Genomic DNA, 27,533 nt, shown 5'->3' with positions numbered 1-27,533 from the left:
ACTGGTACTGTACATATTACCTCGACTAACCTGTACCCCTGCACATTGACTCGATACCGGTACCCCCTGTATTTAGCCTCGTTTTTGTTATTTTATTGAGTTACTTTTTTAAACTTTAGTTTATTTAGTAAATATAATTTTTCTTAACTGCATCATTGTTTAAGGACTTGCAAGTACGCATTTCACAGTACGGTCTACACCTGTTGTATTTGGCACATGTGACAAATAACATTTGATTTGATTTGACATAGTGTATATAATACTGTAAGAAGCTCACATAGTTGCTGTAACAAACTACAAACTCCACACAGTTGTCACTGACTAGATAGATATTCATTTCCTGGTGAGTAAAACATTTTGTACTTACAGCATTCATAGACATTCATTTGTATCAGGTTTTTGTATGGACATTTGTCAATAAAACTCCTGACAGCAACTGTTTATGTCAAATTGTTTGGTGTTCTACTTGTTGCCCTGGTTGTCCTGAAAAGAACATGGTAAAACACTTCATACACTTCATTGTGAGGCTAAATATAAGGGCTGTTCATGCAGATAAATGAATGTCAGATAAATGAAAAGCAGATTTTTGCTGGGTCTCAGGACTGGTTAAGAAGAGATAGAAGAGCGATATGTAATGTCTCTGTTCTCCTCACAACCCCAGCTTCTGAGGACCGGGTTAATCCAAAAGCCTAATTAGGGGTGGGGGATCCAATTGTAAAATTAGGCAATGAGTGGCACTATGTGATGTGAGGAAACAGAAATCCAGTCGCTGCCTGGTGCTTTATGGAAGGAAAATATTTTCCTATCAATCAAATTGATTACTGGGGGACTGACTGGAGATCCTGATCCAATTATATTTATATAATTTCCAATATTCACAAGTTTTATCATATCAACAAACTGTTGACCCACAGTGAAAACGCTGATTGAGCATTTTGGCTAACGCAACTAGTGAATAGGTGCTCATATAGGTCATCTATTTGTTTCCCACAATTGCATGATGATGATTGAAAAGGCAGCAGTGATACCTACTTCACGTCTTAAACCTTAAATGTTGTGCGTTAATCTGTTAATCCTTCTCTGGCACTAAAATAACGAATTATAGGGGCCTAAGTCATGTGGTCTCTAAGTATCACAGCCTAGCCTACTGATGTGGGATTGGTAAGGCTTTGCAAGGGCCATAGAAGTACACATAATTATAGATCATATTCTCCTCATCGTCAAGACTTTGTAGCCACCACAACTCTTTGTACTCATCTCTGCAACTTGGCCCAGCACCGCCTAATCGCCAAAGTCTTTCCCAATTAAATGTTTAACTAAATGTATTTAGCTAACAGAAAAAATAATGTAAAAGATTTTACCACCCTGTTGTCCTCTAATAGGTATTTTTCCTCCACTATGAACAATACGTTCTAGCCATATCAAGCAGAATCTATTGTTGCCTTCCATTTTCCGTCAGAGGGCATTTCTCTAAATAACCTTACCCTTGTGCTGAGGGCACACAACGTCGTAATAAGTATTAATATGAGGCTTAGCGTGCCTCCTTGAGCTCAATCAATTTAGTTCAGCATACAAACAGCTTAATGAACCATACAAATGAACACCAGACATCAGTGAGAGGTAAGCCCACATCAAAATGGATTTCATTATTCAATTGGGCTTATATGTAGATTGATGAAATGGAGACTGCTTACTTTTGTAGGCCTACTTAGGTTTCCTGTTGAAAAACCACAAAGCAGAGAGTGTTTCCTTGCAATTCATCAACACCTATGGACAGTTGGCATCTGTTACTACAGAATAAATGACTTACAGAGGTCTGCATGTCTCGGTAGGACTTCCAAACTCCCAATTCAAACCCAGAATATGGTGTCTCTGTTTGATCCCAGGATTCCCAAGCCACTCACAAAGACAGAGCAAATAGGAGAAGCAGGAGCTGTAATTACCATTGACAAGAAGAAGCATGGTAGTTCTGCCAGAAAAAAATGGAGGTTACCCTCATTGAAGTTAGAAGGGCTTAACAAGGGTTGTCAAGTAGACTTCAAGGACTGTTGGAGGGCAAATGTGCTGCAAACCATGTGGAAAGACCCAGGTTAATAAATATTGAAGGGGTGTCCAACTGACTTCTGAGTCTCAGAATGAACCCTTTCATTTCAGTCACCACCTCAGACATCCGAGGGGTTGTCGAGCTGTTACATCAAGATGGGGTGAATAGGAGAGAGGATTAATTCACCGCTCGTGTCATCTTGAAAAGATAATAAGGCAGGTGGTGATCCACAATGCAAACAACGGCACTTCATCTATCCCAAATAATCATGTGAATTTCATTAGAATAACAAGAGAAAAAGTTCAGCTAATCATTTGTCAAATAATGTATGTATCACTACTTGTGTAAAATCGCATTAGATTATATACACTGCCATCATGCACATTGTGTACTTACATCTCTTGAACGAGGTTTAAAGGCCCAGTGCAGTCAAAAATGTCATTTTTTATATATATTTCCACACTATTAGGTTGGAATAATACTGTGAAATTATGAAAATGGTGATAATACCATTTCAGCCTATTTTGGTGGGATGGGTTTTTTGCTTGCCTGGTGACATCACTATGCTGTAAATAATGAATAGAACAATAAGAAAGAGTTCCAAACCTCTCTGCCAACAGATCATTTTCAGACCACTCTCAGACAGTCCTAGAAAAATTGCTCTTTGCTAAGAAGTTACATTAGGTTATTTTTGAACATTTCAATTTAAAACAATCACAGTAAGGTTTGTAATTGTTACCCAGAAATGACTTGATATTAAGACCAAAATGGCTGCATTGGACCTTTTCAGGTATATTCAAGCAATGTCCTCTTCTTATTACAGCATGTGTGACAAACACAATAATGTTTAATAATGTGGATCTTGATTGTCCTTAACTGAGTTCCAACAGTAGACTAGCATATAAGCACTAGATCAAATTGTTACCCCATACAATAACTCTACAGAAATCCACCCCATAATTCTACTTTATTGAGTTCAATTAATTCAACCTGTTAATTAGTTCTCAATGATTTACATCCTACACAAAGCCATTCTATTTAACAGCAATTATAGGTTTTACTGTACAGTGTAATACTTATGCATTTCCCCGGCCTGGCTTTATAAGAACTGCATCACTATGGAGCCTGGCTGTATAACACCTGCTTCACTATGGAGCCTGGCTGTATAACGCCTGCTTCACTATGGAGCCTGGCTGAATAACGCCTGCTTCACTATGGAGCCTGGCTGTATAACGCCTGCTTCACTATGGAGCCTGGCTGTATAACGCCTGCTTCACTATGGAACCTGGCTGTATAACGCCTGCTTCACTATGGAGCCTGGCTTTATAAGAACTGCTTCACTATGGAGCCTGGCTGTATAACGCCTGCTTCACTATGGAGCCTGGCTGTATAACGCCTGCTTCACTATGGAGCCTGGCTGTATAACGCCTGCTTCACTATGGAGCCTGGCTGTATAACGCCTACTTCACTATGGAGCCTGGCTGTATAACGCCTGCTTCACTATGGAGCCTGGCTGTATAACGCCTACTTCACTATGGAACCTGACTATATAACACCTGCTTCACTATGGAGCCTGACTGTATAACACCTGCTTCACTATGGAGCCTGGCTGTATAACACCTGCTTCACTATGGATCCTGACTGTATAACACCTGCTTCACTATGGAGCCTGACTGTATAACACCTGCTTCACTATGGAGCCTGGCTGTATAACGCCTGCTTCACTAAGGAGACTGGCTGTATAACACCTGCTGCACTATGGAGCCTGGCTGTATAAATGGCTTACCAGTGAGATCAGAGGATCGCCGTTGATAATGGCTTACCAGTGAGATCAGAGGGTCAGATCAGAGGGTCACCGTTGATAATGGCTTACCAGTGAGATCAGAGGGTCACCTTTGATAATGGCTTACCAGTGAGATCAGAGGGTCAGATCAGAGGGTCACCGTTGATAATGGCTTACCAGTAAGATCAGAGGGTCAGATCAGAGGGTCGCCGTTGATAATGGCTTACCAGTGAGATCAGAGGGTCAGATCAGAGGGTCGCCGTTGATAATGGCTTACCAGTGAGATCAGAGGGTCAGATCAGAGGGTCACCTTTGATAATGGCTTACCAGTGAGATCAGAGTGTCACCGTTGATAATGGCTTACCGGTGAGATCAGAGGGTCAGATCAGAGGTCACCGTTGATAATGGCTTACCAGTGAGATCAGAGGGTCAGATCAGAGGGTCACCGTTGATAATGGCTTGCCAGTGAGATCAGAGGGTCGCCGTTGATAATGGCTTACCAGTGAGATCAGAGGGTCAGATCAGAGGGTCACCGTTGATAATGGCTTGCCAGTGAGATCAGAGGGTCGCCGTTGATAATGGCTTACCAGTGAGATCAGAGGGTCAGATCAGAGGGTCACCGTTGATAATGGCTTGCCAGTGAGATCAGAGGGTCGCCGTTGATAATGGCTTACCAGTGAGATCAGAGGGTCAGATCAGAGGGTCACCGTTGATAATGGCTTACCAGTGAGATCAGGGGGTCAGATCAGAGGGTCACCTTTGATAATGGCTTACCAGTGAGATCAGAGGGTTGCATTGATAATGGAAGACCCTGGCTGTGACCCCACTCTCCGAGAGTGTCTAAGGGAGATTTGGGATATGCAAAAAAAAATGCCAATTCACACGTGTGTAGGGGACACCGTACTACTATGGCTGGCCCTGTTAAACACATTTCACTACACCTATCAGGAGTATGTGACAATAAAACATACTTTTAAAATTATTAATACACATTTGTCAATATAAGCACCTACCTATTAATAAATAAGGGGTATTCACTCACACAATTGGGCCCATAACTGGCACCTGTTAACACAAAATAAACCCTGCTTACACCCAGCAACCGTGTTGACACCCAATAAAACCTGTTTGACATCCAATAAACCCTGCTGACACCCAATAAACCCTGATGACACCCAATAAACCCTGCTGACACCCAATAAAACCTGCTGACATCCAATAATCCCTGCTGACATCCAATAAAACCTGCTGACATCCAATAATCCCTGCTGACATCCAATAAAACCTGCTGACATCCAATAATCCCTGCTGACATCCAATAAAACCTGCTGACATCCAATAAAACCTGCTGACATCCAATAAACCCTGCTGACACCCAATAAACCCTGCTGACATCCAATAAAACCTGATGACACACAATAAACCCTGCTGACACCCAATAAACCCTGATGACACACAATAAACCCTGCTGACACCCAATAAACCCTGCTGACATCCAATAAACCCTGCTGACACCCAATAAACCCTGCTGACATCCAATAAACCCTGCTGACACCCAATAAAACCTGCTGATATCCAATAAACCCTGCTGACACCCAATAATCCCTGCTGACACCCAGCAACTGTGTTGACACCCAATAAACCCTGCTGACACACAATAAACCCTGCTGACACCCAATAAACCCTGATGACACACAATAAACCCTGCTGACACCCAATAAACCCTGCTGACACAAAATAAACCCTGCTGACACCCAATAAACCCTGCTGACATCCAATAAACCCTGCTGACACCCAATAATCCCTGCTGACACCCAGCAATCGTGTTGACACCCAATAAACCCTGCTGACACCCAATAAACCCTGCTGACACCCAATAAAACCTGCTGACATCCAATAAACCCTGCTGACACCCAATAAACCCTGCTGACACCCAATAAACCCTGCTGACACCCAAGAAACCCTGCTGACACCCAATAAACCCTGATGACACACAATAAACCCTGCTGACACCCAATAAACCCTGCTGACACACAATAAACCCTGCTGACACCCAATAAACCCTGCTGACACACAATAAACCCTGCTGACACCCAATAAAACCTGCTGACACCCAATCAACCCTGCTAACACCCAGCAACCGTGTTGACAGCCAATAAACCCTGCTGACACCCAATAAACCCTGCTGACACACAATAAACCCTGCTGAGTCACAATAAACCCTGCTGACACTCAGCAACCGTGTTGACACCCAATAAACCCTGCTCTCACCCAGCAACCGTGTTGACACCCAATAAACCCTGCTGATACCCAGCAACCGTGTTGACACCCAATAAACCCTGCTGATACCCAGCAACCCTGTTGACACCCAATAAACCCTGCTGATACCCAGCAACCCTGTTGACACCCAATAAACCCTGCTGACACCCAGCAACCCTGTTGAGAACCTGCAGACAGTTCATGTTCTAATTTCTTTCTGTTGTGAGGCAACATCAGGCTTATGACTTTAGAAGAACAGAGAATGCGAAAGCAGCCAGCAGAACGCTCATTTTAGCAAAGTAAGGAGGGAATGTGTGAGGGAGCCAGAAATGCCCTGCTTTATTATTTAAAGCAGAAGTCTTTCCACTTCACCTGGACATCACTGGCCAGCAAGTATTGTGTCAGCTCTTTAATCAGCCATCATCTGCCTACTGGCACTGACTGCAGTGGCCATCACTCTAATTAAATTATCAGTTTAATTAAATAAAAGAGCTTCTGCGAATATTATAGGAAACCTTGCCAGGCGAGTTGGTAGATTCAGACATTGTAAATTGTCAATCCTGACAGAAATCTAACTTTTGAATAAACATAGTCTAAGACAAAAAATATGAACTTTCAGGTAATGACTTTATAAGGTAAATATGTGTTTATTGAAACATGGGTGCTCAACCTCTCAAGGGGATATACAGAGCCCTCAGAAAGTATTCACATCCCTTGACTTATTCCACATTTTGAACTTAAAATTTATTAAATAGATGTGTTTCTCACCCATCTACACACAATATCCCATCATGACAAATTGAAAACATATTTTTAGAAATGTTTGCAAATGTGCTGAAAGTGAAATACAGAAATCTCATTTACTTAAGTATTCACACCCCTGAGTCAATACATGTTAGAATCACCTTTGGCAGCGATTACAGCTGGGAGTCTTTCTGGGTAAGTCTCTAACAGCTACGCACACCTGGATTGTACAATATTTGCACACATTTCTTTTGAAATTATTCAAGCTCTGTCAAGTTGGTTGTTGATCATTGCTAGAGAGACATTTTCAAGTCTTGCCATAGATTTGGCATGGGTCCTGAGAACCTCAAAACATTGAGAGCATCATTAGTTGCATCACTACCTGGTACTGCAAGTGCTCAGCCTCTGACCGCAAGGCACTACAGAGGGTAGTGCGTACGGCCCAGTACATCACTGGGGCTAAGCTGCCTGCCATTCAGGACCTCTACACCAGGCGGTGTCAGAGGAAGGCCCTAAAAATTGTCAAAGACTCCAGCCACCCCAGTCATAGACTGTTCTCTCTACTACCGCATGGCAAGCTGTACTGGAGTGCCAAGTCTAGGACAAAAATGCTTCTCAACAGTTTTTACCCTCAAGCCATAAGACTCCTGAACAGGTAATCAAATGGCTACCTGGACTACTTGCAGTGTGCCCCCCCCCCAACCCCTCTTTTTTATGCTGCTGCTACTTTATGTTCATCATATATGCATAGTCACTTTAACTATTCATGTACATACTGCCTCAATTGGGCCGACCAACCAGTGCTCCCGCACATTGGCTAACCGGGCTATCTGCATTGTGTCCCACCACCCGCCAACCCCTCTTTTATGCTACTGCTACTCTCTGTTCATCATATATGCATAGTCACTTTAACCATATCTACATGTACATACTACCTCAATCAGCCTGACTAACCGGTGTCTGTATGTAGCCTCGCTACTTTTATAGCCTCGCTACTGTATATAGCCTGTCTTTTTACTGATGTTTTATTACTTTACCTACCTATTGTTCACCTAATAATTTTGGGGGGCACTATTGGTTAGAGCCTGTAAGTAAGCATTCCACTGTAAGGTCTACACCTGTTGTATTCGGAGCACGTGACAAATAAACTTTGATTTGATTTTCAGTCCGATTTATATCAAAACTGTAACTAGGACACTCAGGAACATTCAATGTCGTCTTGGTAAGCAACCTAAGTCTATATTTGGCCTTGTGTTTTAGGTTATTGTCCTGTTGAAGGTGAATTCATCTCCCCAGTGACTATTGGAAATCAGACTGAACCAGGTTTTCCTTTAGGATTTTGCCTGTGCTTAGCTCTATTTGTTTCTTTTTAAACTAAAAACTGCCTAGTCCTTGCCGATGACAATCATACCCATAACATGATGCAGCCACTACCATGCTTGAAAATATGAAGAGTGGTACTCACTGATGTGTTGTGTTGGATTTGCCCCCAACATACCGCTTTGTAGTCAGGATATAAAGTTAATTTCTTTGCCAATTTTTTTGCAGTTCTACTTCAGTGCCTTATTTGCAAACAGGGTGAATGTTTTGAAATATTTGTATTCTGTACACGGCTTTCTTCTTTTCACTCTGTCAATAAGGTTAGTTTTGTGGAGTGACTACAATGTTGTTGATCCATCCTCAGTTCTCTCATCACAGCCATTAAACTCTGTAACTGTTTTAAAGTCGCCTATGGCCTCATGGTGAAATCCCTGAGCAGTTTCCTTCCTCTCCTTCAACTGAGTTAGAAAGGATGCCTGTATCTTTGTAGTGAGTCTTGATACACCATCCAAAATGTAATTAACAACTTTACCATGCTCAAAGGGATATTCAATGTCTTTTTTTCTTTTTTTTTTGCCAAGCAATATAGTGCCCTTCTTTGCGAGCCATTGGAAAACATCCCTTGTGTTTGTGGTTGAATCTGTGTTTGAAATTTACTGTTCGACTTAGGGACCTTACAGATAATTGTTTGTGTGGGGTATAGAGATGAGGTAGTCATTAAAAAAATCATGTCAAAACACTATTATTGCAAATTATTATGTGACCTGTTAAGCACCTTTTTCCTCCTAAAGTTATTTAGGCTTGACTTAACAAAGGGGTTGAAAATGTTATGACTGAAGACATTCAGTCAACAAACACTTAAGAAATGTCTCGTGTTTACACTTGAGGGTACACATATTTATTTTGAAGCAGAAGAAAAGAAAACAACCCTTGCAAAATGATTATATTGACTCCTACTGGAGGGTTTACATTCGCTTGATTAGCCCTTTTGGAAAATGATCATGTTAGACAACAGTGGAATATCCATAATGACATTCCACTGAAAACCAGATCTATGTCATTCTGCTCAATATATGTGAAAATAAATTATCCTATTTCTGTATTCATCTGCGAAAGCTCACCCCAAGTATAATACAGATTTCTCCTAAGCTTCCCTTGTCTGGTAGTTAATAACAACAGCTAATCACAAGGGAAAGTTTCAGGCACACGGTTTCATTAGGAATGCATGTGATAAAGCTATGTTAATGACATTCACCTCCACTATATATACAGGTTTAAACCATTTCCAGAATCACCTAGAAGCATTAGAAATCACTTCCACAATTTGCTTTTGGTATTGCAATCATCTATTCTCATCCTCAGCAGACCAACAAATGATTTGTTATTTTTCACCATATGACATAAAAAATACAATTTACATGTTTAAGCAGTTGTTTTGTTAAGAAAAAATGTGCCTACAATAAAGACAATCTTTTTTGGAAAAGGAGAAGGTAGAGGAGAGTCCCAGGCAGTATATTTCTCCTCTCCTTGCCACTGGGTTTTATGGTAAGGAGTGTAACTACTGTAGAGCTCGTTGAACACTTCTCTGAGACCCATCTGGAGGATGTTATTCAGAAACCTTACCTCCTGCTCAACACAGAGGTCCAGGATCCTGTAGACTCCCTCTGTCAGGTGCCTCTTGATGTCTGGTTGCAGAGTCACCTAGAGGGTGTGGAGGAGAGAGGAGTGGAGGGGAGGCTGGGGAGAGGCAGTACCAACCAGGATGTTTCAGATAGAAGTGGACAAGCAGCCCAGTGAATTTATTCTCTCAGGGGAAAGCATGCACATCTTCAAATATCTTTTAAAAAGTAGACATTATCTTTGAAAGGCAGGCCCCAAAAAATGGTTTGAATTTGACTGAGCGTTTGAGGCTGGGGAAGGGGCATTAGAATGTAACCGTCATAATGTCGGTGTGATGAGTGAGATGGCCGATCTGTGTTTTGCCTTTTCCTTACACCTTTGTTTGTGTACTCAGCCGAGGCAGTTTTGAAAGCCTGGTAGGAATACAATGTACTGCCAGCTGGAAACTGGACAACAAAAGCACTTAGTCTACCTGGAAAGAACCATGACAGTGTTAAACTATTTCTTTAATCAATCCTTTGTTAGATCCTTACTCAAAGAGTTTCCCATGGATTTTTACATTCCAAGGTAATCCTCATGCAACTTCCCTCACTGCATGTTCCATGGAAAATAAACACTGAGACAGTGTTTGAGACATGCTCAGACGGCATCACATAATGGCATCACATCGACGGAAAAACGGTCTACTAGACTTTACAGTAAGTACAGTCCTTTCGAGGACAAGTTGGCGCAGGGCGGGACACAAGATTATGGAGGAAATGAAATGGTGACTTCTCTCTCCTTCAAATCGGAGAAAGTCCAGAGGACTTGCCCTAGTAGCTCTAAATGGTCCCATGTATAGTGTAACACGGGGCGGCAGCGTAGCCTAGTGGTTAGACCGTTGGACTAGTAACCGGAAGGTTGCGAGTTCAAACCCCGAGCTGACAAGGTACAAATCTGTCGTTCTGCCCCTGAACAGGCAGTTAACCCACTGTTCCCAGGCCGTCATTGAAAATAAGAATATGTTCTTAACTGACTTGCCTGGTTAAATAAAGGTCAAATTTAAAAAAAAAACACCACAATACAAACAGCCATGGATCAAATAAAAATCCTTGAATTCAATTTGCAGATAGAGTGTATTCCCTTCAGATGGAAGGGCTTGTTGGGATGATGAGAGAAGATCTGAAATGGCATGTTGTTTCCAACCTGTATAATAATAGCCTAATCGTTAGAGCTGACCAAACCGACAACTTATCGACACTGACCAAACCGACAACTTATCGACACTGACCAAACCGACAACTTATAGACACTGACCAAACCGACAACTTATCGACACTGACCAAACCGACAACTTATCGACACTGACCAAACCGACAACTTATAGACACTGACCACACCGACAACTTATCGACACTGACCAAACCGACAACTTATCGACACTGACCAAACCGACAACTTATCGACACTGACCAAACCGACAACTTATCGACACTGACCAAACCGACAACTTATCGACACTGACCAAACCGAAAACTTATCGACACTGACACTGACCAAACCGAAAACTTATCGACATCGACACTGACCAAACCGACAACTTATCGACACTGACCAAACCGACAACTTATCGACATCGACACTGACCAAACCGACAACTTATCGACATCGACACTGACCAAACCGACAACTTATCGACACTGACCAAACCGACAACTTATCGACATCGACACTGACCAAACCGACAACTTATCGACACTGACCAAACCGACAACTTATCGACACTGACCAAACCGACAACTTATCGACATCGACACTGACCAAACCGACAACATATCGACATCGACACTGACCAAACCGACAACTTATCGACATCGACACTGACCAAACCGACAACTTATCGACACTGACCAAACCGACAACTTATCGACATCGACACTGACCAAACCGACAACTTATCGACATCGACACTGACCAAACCGACAACTTATCGACATCGACACTGACCAAACCGACAACTTATCGACATCGACAATGACCAAACCGTCAACTTATCGACATCGACATCGACACTGACCAAATCGACAACTTATCGACATCGACAATGACCAAACCGACAACTTGTCGACATCGACACTGACAACTTATCGACATCGACAATGACCAAACCGACAACTTATCGACATCGACAATGACCAAACCGACAACTTGTCGACATCGACACTGACAACTTATCGACATCGACAATGACCAAACCGACAACTTATCGACATCGACAATGACCAAACCGACAACTTATCGACATCGACACTGACCAAACCGACAACTTATCGACACTGAACAAACCGACAACTCATCGTGGATATTCTGCTGATATCATTCACTATAACAAATAACCTTAAGGGTCCTACAAGAGAAATCTGAAATTTGAAATGAATTAAGTTTGGTAATATGGGTGATTGTTAAAAGGAACAATTGATAGCTACAGCATTCAAAGTAGTAGTAGTGGATTTAACCAGTTATGCATTGGGGGCGCTATTACAATTTTTTGATAAAAAACGTTCCCGTTTTAAACAAGATATTTTGTCACGAAAAGAAGCTTGACTATGCATATAATTGACAGCTTTGAAAAGAAAACACTCTGACGTTTCCAGATCTGCAAAGATATTATCTGTGAGTGCCACAGAACTGATGCTACAGGCAAAACCAAGATTAAATTTCAAACAGGAAATGCCCCAGATTTTGGAGGCGCTTTGTTCCAATGTCTCCTTATATGGCTGTGAATGCGCAATGAATGGGCCTACACTTTCTGTCGTTTCCCCAAGGTGTCTGCAGCATTGTGACATATTTGTAGGCATATAATTGGAAGATTGACCATAAGAGACTACATTTACCAGGTGTCCGCTCGGTGTCCTCCGTCGAAACTATTGCGTAATCTCCAGGCGCGTGCATGTTTCCATTTTGAAGAGAGGAGAAACTAAACTGCCACAAGTGACTTATCATCGAATAGATATGTGAAAAACACCTTGAGGATTGCCATGTTTCTGTCGATATTATGGAGTTAATTTGGAAAAAAGTTTGCGTTTTAATGACTGAATTTTCTGAGGTTTTCTCAACCAAACGTGATGAACAAAACGGAGCGATTTCTCCTACACAAATAATATTTTGGGGAAAACGGAACATTTGCTATCTAATTGAGAGTCTCCTAATTGAAAACATCTGAAGTTCTTCAAAGGTAAATTATTTTATTTGAATGATTTTCTTGTTTTTGTGAAAATGTTGCCTGTTGAATGCTAGGCTTAATGTTATGCTGGCTATCAATACTCTTACACAAATGCTTGTTTTGCTACGGTTGAAAAGCATATTTTGAAAATCTGAGATGACAGTGTTGTTAACAAAAGGCTAAACTTGAGAGCCAATATATTTATTTTATTTCATTTGCGATTTTCATGAATAGTTAACATTGCGTTATGGTAATGAGCTTGAGGCTATAATTACACTCCCGGATACGGGTTTTTTTCTTAGCCAAACGTGATGAACAAAATGGAGCGATTTGTCCTACACAAATAACCTTTTTGGAAAAACTGAACATTTGCTATCTAACTGAGAGTCTCCTCATTGAAAACATCGGAAGTTCTTCAAAGGTAAATGATTTTATTTGAATGCTTTTCTTGTTTTTGTGAAAATGTTGCCTGCTGAATGCTAGGCTTAATGCTATGCTAGCTATCAATACTCTTATACAAATGCTTGTTTTGCTATAGTTGAAAAGCATATTTTGAAAATCTGAGATTACAGTGTTGTTAACAAAAGGCTACGCTTGAGAGCCAATATATTTATGTCATTTCATTTGCGATTTTCATGAATAGTTAACGTTGTGTTATGCTAATGAGCTTGAGGCTATACTTAAGATCCCGGATACGGGATTGCTCGTCGCAACAGGTTAAGGGTAATATTTAAAAAAACATCTGTAGAAAATGTTACAAACTTAACGTTCAATTGATCGTTACCGCGATAATTCAGTCAATTTAATGGATTTTTGTTCATATTGCCCAGCTCTACTAATCAACATCGTCCTTGATGATGAGAGAAAACCAAAGATCTTCTGTAACTCACTGACGTACTGTGCTGCCATGAAGGAGGAGAGGATAGTGAAGCCCTCGGCTGTGGTAGCGGTGTGGGAGTACATGCGTTCCACCAGGCGAGTACACGTCAAAAGCACCACTGCATCGGTCTCAGGGGCTGGGGAATAGAAGAGGAGAGCTTTTAGAAATCTAGACCACGCCAGACACTGACGGTTAAACTTTGATTTCAGACAGAACTTTAGAAGTGGGACAACTTCTACAAAATGGGGACTTTTGAGTGATGCAGCACACTGGGTGTTCAGAGTGTACTGTGCTCCTGACACAGACGTGGGCTGGATATAACTGATGCAGCACAGTGGGTGTTCAGAGTGCACTGTGCTCCTGACACAGACGTGGGCTGGATATAACTGATGCAGCACAGTGGGTGTTCAGAGTGCACTGTGCTCCTGACACAGTTGTGGGCTGGATATAACTGATGCAGCACAGTGGGTGTTCAGAGTTCACTGTGCTCCTGACACAGACGTGGGCTGGATATAACTGATGCAGCACAGTGGGTGTTCAGAGTGCACTGTGCTCCTGACACAGACGTGGGCTGGATATAACTGATGCAGCACAGTGGGTGTTCAGAGTGTACTGTGCTCCTGACACAGACGTGGGCTGGATATAACTGATGACAGCACAGCATTTGAATCAAATCTCCAGGGTGCGGCTGAGAATGAATATATTTTCAATGCATTGTAACAGAGCAGAACAATAACAACAGGGTTTTGTATAAACTGAGACATTAATCATGATAGCTAAGAGCAGAATAAAACAACAAAAGCTATTTAATCATTCTAATTGTGTATAAACTAATGTTTATGCTCACAGTCTGCATGAAACAAACAGTATAGCCCATTAGAGAACACAAAGGCCCGGCTGGAACAATTTCTCCATCCCTGCTTTCCTCTCTTGACTGATTAGATGTACAGTAAAGCACAGCTCACTTGCTGAAAACAAACAGAGGAGAAATATGGCCACTGTTGTCAGGGTGAGAGGTGTTGTTAAACAACCCAGTCTCCATGCAATTTGTCACGTGTGAGGGTTACTATATTTCACAGGGCCAGCCAGGACATGATGCACTGAGCCTTATATGCTAGTTCAAATCAACAAGCTGCTCCTCTCCATCTCCTCTTGTTGACCCTTCCTCCTGTGCCTGGAACAGGGGAGGTCTGCCTAGATGTGTACAGAGTTGGCCTCCTTTGGCTGAGGAAGACAAACACTTACAACGTGTTATATATTATTTCTAAAAATAAACCCCATCTGAAGACAATTACTGTTGCATAATTGAATATGTCATGATTTCCTTTTCGTCAACAACGTCAGGAAGGCTTTGATGTTGAGATTATGTTGCTCCTTTTAGAAACAGGAAAACATAATGTATCTCTGAATATGTTGATCACAAAGCTGAATACAGCTCCTCAACACTGATTCAACTCATCAGGGATGCTTGCAGCAGTGCAGGACTTTAAAAGGTGTCCATCCACAAGCTTGTACTGGACTCCCGCTGTGCACTGTGCTTTTCATGTCTCCTACGACAGTTCTGTCATCCTCAGTGGGAATGTTAGATTTCCCTCACATTGCTTTTGATCCAGTCCTCGGGGACCAGCAAGGCATACAACCAGCTACAGAAATATAACATTACTAAAGGGAAACCATTCTTTTTCCTTTCTCTCTTTCCACTGGATGAGCTCTGCTGATTTAAAATAGGCCCAGTTTCATGTGTGAAATAGGCCCAGTTTCATGTGCGAAATAGGCCCAGTTTCATGTGTGAAATAGGCCCAGTTTCATGTGTGAAATAGGCCCAGTTTCATGTGTGAAATAGGCCCAGTTTCATGTGTGAAATAGGCCCAGTTTCATGTGTGAAATAGCATAATATAACATGATAAAACACACCTATCATATTCTCCTTTATCCTGCAATACTCCTGCCCTACTAACAGGACTGGTTATCCTGGTGGCAGCACGACTTTGAGTTTATTTGTATTTTTCCAGGGACAGTGCACATTAATCAACATTTCAGTAAAAGTGCCAGTTTTAGCCAGGTGGCTAATTTTCAACCCCAGTTCCTGGGCAGGTTATTAAAAACAATTACAATAACAATACAGACAAACTGTCACGAATCCCGCTTCCTGAGTCTGTGTTTGCCTGTGTTTCTGTCCTGGAGTGTTTCCGGTGTCCTGGAACGCACCCTGTCTGGTTGCCGGGCGAATTAGCTTGTTGGGAGATCGATGTTCACCCGCACCTGTATCCCATCAGTAATCTGCACACCTGTCCTGATCATCACCTCTCCCCTTCAAAAGCTCTGACCTGACATCCATTCCCTGCCGGATCGTTAGCCATGAACAGTATGTTGTGCCCACGAACCAGCCTCCAGTTTATAGTTTGTTTTGTTTTATTGTTTTGTACGTCTTGCTTGCCTTTAACTTACCGCCGTTTGTTTTGTCTACAGCCATTCACCCGGAACCTATACCCCATCCCTGTCTGCTCGTCGCCAGTGTGTTGTTATCCATTGGATCTGCCTATCCACTCCCATCAACCCACCTCTGCTGCCCGCTCCTCCATCTGGAACTATCTACCTCCACGTTCTCATTGATTAATAAATACTCACCATCTTTATACTCACCTTGTCCTGGTCTGCTTCTGGGTCCAATTCTGGTAAACCCTGACACAAACAATGAGCCGTGAGCACATGCAGAGCAACAAAGGACAAGAAACACGTAGCACGCAGACAAAGAAACATAGAACAGGCGTCACGTAGCATGCAGACAGAGAAATATAGAACATGCAACACGTAGCATGCAGACAGAGAAGCATAGTACAAGCAACACGGAGCATGCAGACAGAATAACAGAACAAGCAACACGTAGCATGCAGACAGAGAACATAGAACCAGCGACACATAGCACACAGACAGAGTAACATATAACAAGCAACACGTAGCATGCAGACAGAGTAACAGAACAAGAGACACGTAGCATGCAGACAGAGGAACAGAGAACAAGCAACACGTAGCACGCAGACAGAGAAACATAGAACAAGCAACATGTAGCATGCAGACAGAGGAACATAGAACAAGCGACACATAGCATGCAGACAGAGGAACTCCAGCGTCATGTAGCATGCAGACAGAGAAATATAGAACATGCAGCACGTAGCATGCAGACATAGAAACAGAAGAGAAACAGAACAAGCAACACGTAGCATGCAGACAAGCAACACGTAGCATGCAGACAGAGGAACATATAACAAGCGACACGTAGCATGCAGACAGAGGAACTCAAGCGTCATGTAGCATGCAGACAGAGAAACATAGAACATACAACACGTAGCATGCAGACATAGGAACATATAACAAGTGTCATGTAGCATGCAGACAGAGAAATATAGAACATGCAACACGTAGCATGCAGACAAGCAACACGTAGCATGCAGACAGAGGAACATATAACAAGCGACACGTAGCATGCAGACATAGGAACATAGAACATACAACACGTAGCATGCAGACATAGGAACATAGAACAAGCGACACGTAGCATGCAGAGAAACAGAACAAGCAACACGTAGCACGCAGACAGAGAAACAGAGAACAAGTAACACGTAGGACGCAGACAGAGAAACAGAGAACAAGCAACACGTAGCACGTAGACAGAAAAACATGGAACAAGAAACACGTAGCACGCAGACAGAAAAACAGAGAACAAGCAACACGTAGCACGCAGACAGAGAAACAGAGAAAATAAGCAACACGTAGAATGCAGACAGAGAAACATAGAACAAGCAACACGTAGCATGCAGACAGAGGAACATAGAACAAGCTACACGTGGCATGCAGACAGAGGAACTCAAGCGTCATGTAGCATGCAGATGGAGAAAATATAGAACATACAACACGTAGCATGCAGACAGAGGAACATAGCAACACGTAGCATGCAGACATAGGAACATAGCGACACATAGCATGCAGACAAGCAACATGTAGCATACAGACAGAGTAACATAGAACAAGCGACATGTAGCACGCAGACAGAGAAACTCAAGCGTCACGTAGCATGCAGACATAGAATATAGAACATGCAACACGTAGCATGCAGACAGAGGAACATAGCAACACGTAGCATGCAGACAGAGGAACATAGCAACACGTAGCATGCAGAGAAACTGAATAAGCGACATGTAGCATGCAGACAGAGAGACTCAAGCGTCACGTAGCATGCAGACATAGAATATAGAACATGCAACACGTAGCATGCAGACAGAGGAACATAGCAACACGTAGCATGCAGAGAAACAGAACAAGCGACATGTAGCATGCAGACAGAGAAACTCAAGCATCACGTAGCATGCAGACATAGAATATAGAACATGCAACACGTAGCATGCAGACAGAGGAACATATAACAAGCAACACGTAGCATGCAGACAGAGGAACAAGCAACACGTATCATGCAGACAGAGAAACATAGAACAAGCAACACGTAGCATGCAGACAGAGGAACATATAACAAGCGACATGTAGCATGCAGACAGAGAAACTCAAGAGTCACGTAGCATGCAGACATAGAATATAGAACATGCAACACGTAGCATGCAGACAGAGAAACATAGAACAAGCAACACGTAGCATGCAGACAGAGGAACATATAACAAGCAACACGTAGCATGCAGACAGAGAAACATAGAACAAGCAACACGTAGCATGCAGACAGAGAAACATAGAACAAGCAACACGTAGCATGCAGACATAGAATATAGAACATGCAACACGTAGCATGCAGACAGAGGAACATATAACAAGTGACACGTAGCATGCAGACAGAGGAACATATAACAAGTGACACGTAGCATGCAGACAGAGGAACATATAACAAGTGACATGTAGAATGCAGACAGAGGAACATATAACAAGTGACACGTAGCATGCAGACAGAGGAACATATAACAAGTGACATGTAGCATGCAGACAGAGGAACATATAACAAGTGACACGTAGCATGCAGACAGAGGAACATATAACAAGTGACATGTAGCATGCAGACAGAGGAACATAGCATGCAGACAGAGGAACATATAACAAGTGACATGTAGCATGCAGACAGAGGAACATATAACAAGTGACATGTAGCATGCAGACAGAGGAACATAGCATGCAGAGCAGAGAAACATATAACAAGTGACAGACAGAGGAACATATAACAAGTGACACGTAGCATGCAGACAGAGGAACATATAACAAGTGACACGTAGCATGTAGACAGAGGAACATATAACAAGTGACATGTAGCATGCAGACAGAGGAACATATAACAAGTGACACGTAGCATGCAGACAGAGAAATAGCACAATAGCAGAAGCAACAAAACAAAAGTCCATAATAGCAACAAAGTTTTTCCACACCTACAGACAACAGACAACATGGAAAGCAACAAAACACAGCTAGGTATTATGTTCACAAGTCTGATTGGCCTTTAGCCATGTCTTCAAGGTGTGATAGGTGGTGCAGTTGTGTGTGTCTGATAGTTCCATACAGGGGAAGCTCTCACAGAGAAAGCAGATTGACTAAAGGTGCTATTCCTTAAGGAACCTATCCAGTCACCTCTCATGGCAGACCTTGTGGATCTTCTGCCATGAGTTTGCGTTTTCTGTTTAACAAAAGTACTAAGCCGAGGGGAGCTAGACCATTTGGATATTGAATACAAGACATGCGTCAATTGTATTGCTCAAAATTTTCCCAACTCAGGAGCTCATGCTTTCTGAGGATGTAACAGTGATGATGGCTATTGGGCTTTCTATCAAGCACTTTGAGAGCCTGTTTGTAGACAGACTGAATGGGTTTTAATGTTGTACGGCAAGATTGGGCCCAACTAGTCAAGCAGTATGTTAAGTGGGGGAGTATCATAGCATTGAAGTACAGTTTTGTTACTTCTGTAGTCAAACAATTTCGCATGAATCAGAAATGAGCTAGGTTGAACTTTTAGTTACCTTTTAAAAAAAGAGAGATTGGAATCAAGTATGATGCCAAGGTACTTAAGATTGGGCCCAACTAGTCAAGCAGTATGTTAAGTGGGGGAGTATCATAGCATTGAAGTACAGTTTTGTTACTTCTGTAGTCAAACAATTTCGCATGAATCAGAAATGAGCTAGGTTGAACTTTTAGTTACCTTTTAAAAAAAGAGAGATTGGAATCAAGTATGATGCCAAGGTACTTAAAATCGGATACCACCTGGAGCTTCTCCCCTGACACAGACATCTGGCTCAGTGGCATCAGTTGTCCTCTTTGTGAAGAACATGCAGACTGTTTTTTTCACATTGAGATGCAAACACGAGTCACTGAGCCACTTTGTAACCTGGACCATTACAGTAGTGAGTTCTTGTGCAGCTTGTTGTTTGCTCTTTGCATGCACATATATCACTGTATCATCTGCATACATTTGAACTTCAGACCCAGTACAGACATAAGGCAGATCATTCATGTACAGGCTGAACAGGAGGGGCAAGTATTGACCCTTGGGGCACGCCCACATCATCACTCTGACACACTGAGTTCTGCCTTCTCTGTATGATTTCATCCATCTCAAGGCATCGGGGGAAGAGTTGAACTTGGACAGTTTTGTGATGAGAACCACATGGTTAACAGTATCAAAAGCTTTACTTGGGTCTAGAAATTCAGCCCCAACTACTCTTTGTCCATCTTGGACTGCATGGCGGGTAATGTGAAGGGGCTGTTGTTGAGGTGGGCAATCAGTTGCTCTGCTACACACTTTTCAGCACCTTGGACACCACAGGTGATATACTAATGGGCCTGTAGTTCTTACATCAGCAGGGGTGCATGATTTAATGATGGCCGTTTTTATGGCCGACTTCAAGACCTTTGGAAACACCCCCTGACCAATAGATATGTAGGGGACCTTAGTAATGGGGCCAATGAGTGACTCATTGTAGTTTGTAAGAAAGGTAGAGTCCAGCCCAAAAAACATCTTTGACTTTAGAGTTATTTAGTGAGATAATCACCTTTTTCAAGGTGAAGACAGCTTGAGTGTCCTTCACTATTGCTGAAACCAGTGGGGGGGGGGGGGGTGCAGTGTTACTATGGTCTTTCCCTGTTCACTTTTTTTAGATTCTCATCAGACAAGGACGAGAATCGTTACACACTCTTAGGTATTCTTAGTTGATCCGGCTTTCTAACAGGAGTGTTTAAGCCTGCTCTTAGAAAGCTTTCTGGTCATAAGTGTCAGATTATGATCAGATAGCCCAGTAACCATATTGAATGATTTAGTCATTCTCTCTGGTTTATTGCTGAACACCAGATCAATCTTTGTTTTAGAACAACAAGTCACCCTGGTTGGCCCTTTAACTAGCTGTATAAAGTCAAAGGTATTAGTGATCTGTTTGAGGGTTTCCCCACATGACTTGTCTTCATAATTCATGTTAAAATCTCCCATTAAGATGACCTCTTTCACGAAAATCACATCCCCTATGCATGCTGGAGTTGTTTGACACAGACAGCATATTTATACAGAGGACTCCCTTGGGAGGAACCCAGGCTAAATATCATGTCAATTTCTAAAACAACAGGCTGTCTGTGTCATACAGTATATTTGTCAAGGGGTGTGATGATTAAGAGTGCTCTTTAGGCTGAAAAATACATATAGTCCACATAAAGACATTTAGTCCACATGAAGACATTTAGTCCACATGAAGACATTTAGTACACATGATGACATTTAGTCCACATGAAGACACTTAGTCCACATGAAGACATTTAGTCCACATGAAGACACTTAGTCCACATGAAGACATTTAGTACACATGAAGACATTTAGTCCACATGAAGACACTTAGTCCACATGAAGACATTTAGTACACATGAAGACATTTAGTCCACATGAAGACATTTAGTCCACATGAAGACATTTAGTACACATGAAGGCATTTAGTCCACATGAAGACACTTAGTCCACATGAAGACATTTAGTCCACATGAAGACATTTAGTACACATGAAGACACTTCGTCCACATGAAGACATTTAGTCCACATGAAGACATTTAGTCCACATGAAGACACTTAGTCCACATGAAGACATTTAGTACACATGAAGACATTTAGTCCACATGAAGACACTTAGTCCACATGAAGACATTTAGTCCACATGAAGACATTTAGTACACATGAAGACACTTAGTCCACATGAAGACGTTTCGTCCACATGAAGACATTTCGTCCACATGAAGACACTTAGTCCACATAAAGATATTTAGTGCATATGACTCTTAGTCCACATGAAGACATTTCGTCCACATGAAGACATTTCGTCCACATGAAGACACTTAGTCCACATGAAGATATTTAGTACACATGAAGATGGTTGGTCGCTGTTCTTTAATGGGAACCAGCAGGAAAATAGAAACTGCTGAATAATATATAGGATGCACACAATTCCTGTAAATGCCAATGTCATTCCTATCAATTGAGATTATGAGTTAATGGGTGAATACTTGGATTAACGTACGAAGTAGTGGCTGAGTGAGTGAATAAATGATTAAATGAACCGATGGCCTTACCTTTCTCAGCCTCACCCTTCTGTCTCCCCCCGTGAATGAGGAGGCCTCCAGGTGGTACAAACAGTTGAGGTAAAACTGCATAACTTTCACCTGGGCACATTCCAAAAAAGGGCCACGTTACAAAAAGTTCAACTTCGACAACTTTGCATTTGAAAGACATTTAGATTCTATTACATTTAGCTATAACATGCTTTTAAAGCATTTTACATTTGATGAAAAAAATGTAATACATAATCAAACTGAAGCATTTGTGTGGGTCTATATTTGTCAGACGGTTGTTAGACCCTGTTCTTGGAGGTCTGTAATTGTTTTGGTATGGGTCGAGGAGAGGAAGGTGCCACGTGCTATCAGTCTCCCAATGAGAGAGAAAGAGAAATAAATGCCCTCAATTCTCAGGCTCAGGAGCTACCATGTTCCTATGAGTCATCAGTTGGCGAGGTAATCATTTCCACACATCCTCCAGTGTTCACGCCAAAGACATGCCCTTCTCCAGAGCACATCTGCCTCCACTTAAGCACCTATCTGGCACAGACCAACAGTATAAGGCCTCTCAAGGCAACACTTACACAGTGTCAAAAGCCTTCAGGAAATGAATCATTGCAGGGAGAAGGGAAGCCTTCAGGAGACGTATCATTGCAGGGAGAAGGTAAGCCTTCAGGAGACGTATCATTGCAGGGAGAAGGGAAGCCTTCAGGAGACGTATCATTTCAGGGAGAAGGTAAGCCTTCAGGAGACGTATCATTTCAGGGAGAAGGGAAGCCTTCAGGAGACGTATCATTTCAGGGAGAAGGTAAGCCTTCAGGAGATGCATCATTTCAGGGAGAAGGTAAGCCTTCAGGAGATGCATCATTTCAGGGAGAAGGTAAGCCTTCAGGAGACGCATCATTTCAGGGAGAAGGTAAGCCTTCAGGAGATGCATCATTTCAGGGAGAAGGTAAGCCTTCAGGAGACGTATCATTGCAGGGAGAAGGGAAGCCTTCAGGAGACGTATCATTGCAGGGAGAAGGGAAGCCTTCAGGAGACGTATCATTGCAGGGAGAAGGGAAGCCTTCAGGAGACGTATCATTTCAGGGAGAAGGGAAGCCTTCAGGAGATGCATCATTTCAGGGAGAAGGGAAGCCTTCAGGAGACGCATCATGTCAGGGAGAAGGTAAGCCTTCAGGAGACGTATCATTGCAGGGAGAAGGGAAGCCTTCAGGAGACGTATCATTTCAGGGAGAAGGGAAGCCTTCAGGAGACGCATCATTTCAGGGAGAAGGTAAGCCTTCAGGAGACGTATCATTGCAGGGAGAAGGGAAGCCTTCAGGAGACGTATCATTTCAGGGAGAAGGGAAGCCTTCAGGAGACGTATCATTGCAGGGAGAAGGGAAGCCTTCAGGAGACGCATCATTTCAGGGAGAAGGGAAGCCTTCAGGAGACGCATCATTACAGAGAGATTACAAGGGCTTGAGAATGAAAAACCATATAGCATAGAGTTGCTTGCTATTGTCAAAGTATTGTAAATTGAATAAAGTTAATGTGATTTTGGTAGTGAAAAGGTATGATTCAAATTTTGTTTCAGCGAGAACTATTATTATGAACAAGACTAAATCTTTCAGTCCACACCGTGGATCAGTGGACACTGATGTTTGCACCAAATTACATAAAAATTGATTTCCTGGCTGCAGGATAAAACACTAGGCATGCCAACCATTTCGCTTGCCAAGACAGCAACTCTAATATTCCCTTTGCTGCGGTGCACAATGTCTGTGCTAGCACCTTAGCATGCAACCTCTGTTTCCATCTACCTGTCTAAGCCTTGTATTCCATTGTTTATGACACAATAACGGAAGTACTGTTTTTTTCTATCGTGAACAGCAAATTAAACACAAATCAGACACTCTGTACATGGACTATTAAAGTGCTAGGGTTTTCGATTACCGAGAAGCATGGCTTGAGTTGTGGTTCAGGGGAAGGAGGGAAAAGAAGGAATCCACAGCACTGACAATGATTGATCTTCACACCCTGAGGGTGTCTGGGTAAAAGGAAAATCAGAAGACCCCTACTTGTGAATATGAAACTAATCCCCAACCAGAGATTAGAAGTGCACAAAACAGGGCTCCTTGTGTTGTACTTCAGAGAAGTGATGCAAACCCCAAAATGTGCTCTGCTGTGGTGTTATCAAACCCCTGGCAAAATGTGCTCTGCTGTAATGTTATCAAATTCCAGGCTAAATGTGCACTGCTGTAGTATTATCAAATCCCAGGCAAACCAGCTCTGCTGTGATGTTATCAAATCCCAGGCAAACCAGCTCTGCTGTGATGTTATCAAATCCCAGGCAAACCAGCTCTGCTGTGATGTTATCAAATCCCAGGCAAACCAGCTCTGCTGTGATGTTATCAAATCCCAGGCAAACCAGCTCTGCTGTAGTGTTATCAAATCCCAGGCCAACCAGCTCTGCTGTAGTGTTATCAAATCCCAGGCCAACCAGCTCTGCTGTAGTGTTATCAAACCCCAGGCAGAATGTGCTCTGCTGTAGTGTTATCAAACCCCAGGCAGAATGTGCTCTGATGTAGTATTATCAAACCCCAGGCAAAATGTACTCTGCTGTAGTGGTATCAAACCTCAGGCAAAATGTCCTTTGCTGTAGTGTTATCAAACCCCAGGCAGAATGTGCTCTGCTGTAGTGTTATCAAACCCCAGGCAGAATGTGCTCTGATGTAGTATTATCAAACCCCAGGCAAAATGTACTCTGCTGTAGTGGTATCAAACCTCAGGCAAAATTGCTGTAGTGGTATCAAACCCCAGGTAAAATGTGCTCTGCCATAGTGTTTTCAAACCCCAGGCAAAATGTCCTCTGCTGTAGTGGTATCAAACCCCAGGTAAAATGTGCTCTGCCATAGTGTTATCAAACCCCAGGCAAAATGTCCTCTGCTGTAGTGGTATCAAACCTCAGGCAAAATGTGCTCTGTTGTAGTGTTTTCGAACCCCAGGCAAAATGTGCTCTGCCATAGTGTTATCAAACCCCAGGCAAAATGTACTCTGCTGTAGTGGTATTCAGAACAAGACGTCCTCCAAAATACATCAAAGAACTCCATGGACAAAGGGAATATTGAGAGATAAAATAAAGGAATCAAATATAAGTTTCATAATCACAATGACATCCACTAAAAACATCCCCAGAAAGAACCATTCTTACGCCCAAGGATTGGGTAAAAACATAAAAAGATGCATGAAGTGACATGTATCGAACCTAGGCCACTAAACTGCGGGAGACACTGGATGACTGCAAACAGAGCCTCGTGGATGGACTCAAAGGAAGTGTGGTAGACCTCCATGATCAGATGTTCAAGGGGGACAAACTGCAGGGCTCCCAGCACCAGGGTCACGTCATGGGGGTTGGAGAGCATCTCCTCCCCATGACGGAGCAGAGTGTCCGGCACTGGCATGGTCAGAGCAGCGGTCAGGGTTGTCTGCTTGCCAGACTCCTTCACTAGAAACTGAGAGAAAAGAGGACAATGGGAGTTGAACCAGAGACAAAGGACAGAAAGAGGAAAGAGAGAGAAGTACTACATCCTGTGTGGGTTCTCAATGTACTAAGTGTCACCCAGAGAGAGCGAACAGAGAAAAACAGAAATACTGGAACACCAATTGGAGTGAGACAACATTCCTGTTTGTAAGTCTTGTGGACACAGTGAGGGATTGTAGTTGTGTGTGGTAACACCTAATGTTAGTTCTTCCTGCAGAGTTGCAGTGAGGTGAGAGTGGGCCATATCAAATAAATGAAATCAGATTCAGCTTGATTAAACGGGACAGGTAGTCACTCTCCCTGCTGCACACTGAAACAGACAGGGAGGGAGACACTTACTGCTGCAGGCCAAAATTGGCTTTCCCAGCTAAACCAATTCTTCCCCCAAATCACATCCAAGACACGGGAGACAGTGCAAAGCAGGAGAAGCGTGACATGCTTTGTAACGGACTGCCAGACTGTTGTCATGACTTTGGCCTGGGGGTAGGTTTATGACAGTCATAAATACCTCTTCCCCCCCTTTTCCTCTCTCTACCCTACTGATGTTACATTTGCAAACCCTTTGGTTAACATAGAGATTCTGGGAACATCATCAATTGGGGGAAATTAACTATATTCTGGAAATCCGACCAATTGAACATATGTGGTGGTACTTAATGAATATGATGTCAGTTTGGTTGTCATCTGAGATATTCTCATCAATGATAAGATGACAAACTCTACAGTGGAAAGTCTACACATCAGAGTTATCGGATTCACATGGAATTGTTGTTCAATTTAAATGTTTGAATATGAAATTATTCGTGATGTGATGAAATGTGATTTTAGCTTCTAAAATGTGAGATTTGGGTTTTCATAAGATAGGGCTCTGCTCAATCAGTGGCCTGCCCCTGGGAAGGGACATGGGCTATAAAACTTTTCAAACACGCCCTCCTCTCCCTTCCTATATAAGCCCTTGACAACAATATAACCTCCTGTTCCGAGGACGTGAGGGCGACGGTCCGATGTCAGAACGGTTCAGATAATAACTACAGAACGAAGCCAACATCAGCATGAGCTTTGGTTGCGAATGGTATGAACTTTGAACTCTTATTCACTACAGAAGTGATACCTCCTAGCCGTTGAGTTAGCAACAACCGCTGAAAACGAGGGTTAGGAAGGAACAGACAGAGTATCCCAGCAACCACACAACGACGTTACTACAACGTATTCAATTTACCAGCAGAGACATTCTTCAAAGGACGAATGACTCGGCTGGGCAACACGGCCTTCCATCTACCACCAACCTACCGAAGCGCAGCTCAGAGTAAATATTTATTGCATTTTCCTTTTCCAAATGGGCGGTAATTTAGAATGCATAAGATACTCTATTTATGATAGCACAGCTTCTCCCTGTGTCCCTCAGTCTTCCCGCTCTTTCACTCAAAACCAGCCCCTTTTCTTTTGTGTAACCAGCTGTCATATCTGTTCCATCCGCTAGGGACATTTTCCTTTATGATGTCATTTGTAATCAATGCTGTGTGATTTGTTAGGTATTTAGTAAATAAATAATTAAACCCAATTTTGTATTGCTGATTCAATTTGTTCGCC

At 42.5% G+C, this 27,533-nt stretch overlaps 1 pseudogene; it reads right to left on the bottom strand.

Moving 5' to 3' along the window:
* Positions 1–462: 462 nt before the first annotated feature.
* The window catches only part of LOC124038781, a 31,741-nt pseudogene continuing 4,670 nt past the window's right edge, over positions 463–27,533 (bottom strand).

This window comes from Oncorhynchus gorbuscha, linkage group LG06 (assembly GCF_021184085.1).
Source record: "Oncorhynchus gorbuscha isolate QuinsamMale2020 ecotype Even-year linkage group LG06, OgorEven_v1.0, whole genome shotgun sequence".
Taxonomy (NCBI): Eukaryota; Metazoa; Chordata; class Actinopteri; order Salmoniformes; family Salmonidae; genus Oncorhynchus; species Oncorhynchus gorbuscha.
This window is presented reverse-complemented; position numbering and strand designations above follow the sequence as displayed.